Below are 3,315 nucleotides of genomic sequence, written 5' to 3' on the forward strand. Positions count from 1 at the left end.
GGTGATTGAGAGGGACATCGAGATCAACATTGCTCGTGGTAGCCATAGTTTGACATGCAACAACAGCAGCGATTCGAGGAGGTTCATCAACATTGTTTTGATCAAGATCAGGGATGATCTCACTGGGGCTGCTATCCATAACCATACATGCACCACCTTCAATTTCAATATCGTAAAATAATCTCCTCTTCTTAAGTGGAGGAGAGAGCTCAAGCATTGTTTCTTGATCTTCGGCATCGTTCCCGGGGTGTTTCTTAGTGTTAGAGAAATGGGTTGGAGTTGTGGATGGAGGTGTGAGTGAAGGAGGAGAGCTGGAACTTGAAGCCATAGTCATTTTTAAGTCTTTTAAAACAAGGGTTTTTTAGACTTTGGTCCTATGCATAGTTGGTTTATTAGACTTTGGTCCAGAAAAGCTTGAATATTAGACTTTAGTCCTAGTTTTGTTTGTTCACTGTGGTCAATCTGCTTACATACGAAGTTGACTAACGGTGAACAAACAGAACTAGGACTAAAGTCTAATATTCAAGCTTTTCTAGACCAAAGTCTAATAAACCAACTATGCGTATGTAGGACCAAAATCTAATTAAAACAACATGGGGGTTTGTGTAGAGCAGATGAAGAGTTACTTGTATTGGTACTACTGTACTAGGACTGGCCTGCGTAGAATTAATGGTTGTGTCTGGGGATGGGCTGGGTAAATGTAAGGACTTAGAAAAGGTTAAGTCTAAGAACTTATTATTGTGTTTGTCAAGAACCGTGCGTGGGTGAATCAGGTTTTGTTTGCGGTAATAGATCCACAATTGGGCTTTTACTAGGGCTGGGAATCAGGTCGGGTAGACCCGAATCTGACTCGACCCAATTACCAAATACATCGGTTTAGAACTTTGGGTACATTATTTTATATCCCTTTATTTATTCAGTTCGGGTTCAGGTATATCGAGTTCGAGTCGGGCCATATCCAACCCAATCCCTACCATAGCTTTTACCTTTTACGTCGGTTTTGTCTCGGCATTGTAAGGTTCTTGCAGAATCATTTGAAATGATTGTGATTGTACTTGACTGATCCACTTGCATAGAGTCTTGCAGAGAATCCTTTGATGAGTTTGTTAGCTGTGAGCCTGTGACTCAGGATGCTCCTCTGGGTATGAAGTGCTATCTGTTGAATCAATATTCATTCAATGTTTGGTTTGGGCTACCACGAGAATATTCTCATAGACCGGGATATGATGAGAGTTCCGAGACAGTTGGGTCCGAAAATCAAAAACTACATTCTCTCTCTTTCTTTTTGTTTTGATTTTCGGATTATTAGATCACACATCCAATGGTCTCGGATCTCGTCCCTATGAAGATATCTTTGGAGTAGACGAACTCTGCTTGCTTTACTTGGGTTGAGTGGCACTGGGTGGGGTGGCATGCTCAACAACAACTGCCATTGGCATTTCGTGCCAGATGCATTCTTGAGTGGCAAGCTTGCATCATGAGGAGTATCTGGAATTGCATCTGTTCCTTGAGTGGCAAGCTTGCATTGCCACGTGTGCCAGAGGTACTGACTGGTTGATTGTGTTTTACCTTGATCGTCAAGGTATCATTGCCACGTGGTGGTTGAGCACCAGCAGCTTGATTGTGTGCTCCTGCAGCAGAGTTCTTACTGTGTGACCGGTGGCTGGTCGCAGCCCGTGGTTTCCGTAACTTGTTTGAAACACCACCCTTCAGCCAGTTTGTATACTTCCGTTTGTTGATCATATTTTTGGCCCAGCTAATAGACTCTTTTGCACTGCAAGCGACTTTTTCATGGCCAAACTGGGCGCATTCAAAGCAGAATAATTCCAACTTTGCAATTTTGATTGGAAAAGATAAAATATTATAGTGTTGATCTTGTATTTGGGCATGCATAGGCAGTGGTTTGTTTGCATGTAGAAGAACACTTACTCTCATGTACGCACCATCTCTATCAAAGCGTTGTTCAAGGGAATACGAAATATTTGGATCCAAAAGGGTATTGAGAAAAAATCCATTTTTTCAGGGAGTTTGTCTTGTTGCCACGCCTTGAAAGATATTATATGACCACCCATGATCCAATGACCATTATTCAAAACATGTTTGAGATTTGCTTCCGATTCAAAATCAAACAAGAATAAGCCGGACTTTACGATATTGAAGCTGAAATCAGAGAACCCCCACGTATTTTTTGTTGGGTTGGTGGAACCGTCAAGCTTTGCTCCGGTTGTCCGTATACCACACTCACCCCGGCATCGATGAAAGAGCGACCGATTTCGTCCATGGCCTTCGGCTCGGCAACAGCCGATGCCCTAAAGAAGCTAAGCTCACTAATAAAAGCCGCGCACTCGCTCCGGCTTTATTGAAGAGGGGGCTCACCTAAGCGCCGCGACAGCGCTCCGGCTTTTTATTGAAGAGGGCGCTCACTACACCCAGCGCAGACTCGGCGCCCGGCTTTAATGAAGGCCGGCCGCCACCTATGCCCAGCCGCCAAGCTCCGCAATGCGCCCAAGCCCATTTTACTTCCCCTTTGTCTATGTACACCTATATAAAGGAAATAGATTAGGGTTTTGAAGCACAACTTTGAGAGATTCATTTCTAGGGTATTGTGGGAGCTCATTGAGCTAGGGTTTGAGTGAGGCCTCTTCTTATTGATTCTTGATCTCTTGTAAACTCTCCAATCTTTGATATAAAGGAAACGGCTCTTGTGTGTGGATGTAGGTAACATTTTACCAACCACCTAAATCTTTTTGTGTCTCTTTGCATATTTACTTCCATTATTATTGTTGCTATGAAGGGGTGATGATAAGTTAGTGGTTTTGCTTTTTGTTGAGGTTGTTGCGGATAACTACCAAAGTTGGGTGGGTGATTTCCTTGGTGTGAACTCCAAGTTGAAATCATTTGGGATAGAAAGTAACTAGATTGAGGTATGACTTTCTAGTGAAATCTCCCAACAAGTGGTATCGAGCATAGGTGGACGCGGTCGAGGCTCTGTGGGGTGTTTGAGGAAATCCTCCGAGAGGTTCTCCACCGTAGGTTTTTGATTCAAGAGAGTCATGACGTCATCCAAAAAGGAAAGCTACAAGATGAGAAGTTTGTCGAACAAACTTCGCTATTGGAAGATGCAAATTGAGGATGTTCTCTATCAGAAGGATTTGATGGAAACATTGATAAGTGAGAAGCCTGAGGAGATTCCACAAGATAAATGGGATTTGCAAGATAGAAAGGCCTTGGCCACAATCCGATTGAGTCTTTCGAAGTCGGTAGCCTTCAATATTAAGACTGAGAAGACGGCGAAGTCTCTCATGGAGGCACTTA

Source organism: Coptis chinensis, chromosome 5, assembly GCF_015680905.1.
Source record: "Coptis chinensis isolate HL-2020 chromosome 5, ASM1568090v1, whole genome shotgun sequence".
NCBI classification, from domain to species: Eukaryota; Viridiplantae; Streptophyta; class Magnoliopsida; order Ranunculales; family Ranunculaceae; genus Coptis; species Coptis chinensis.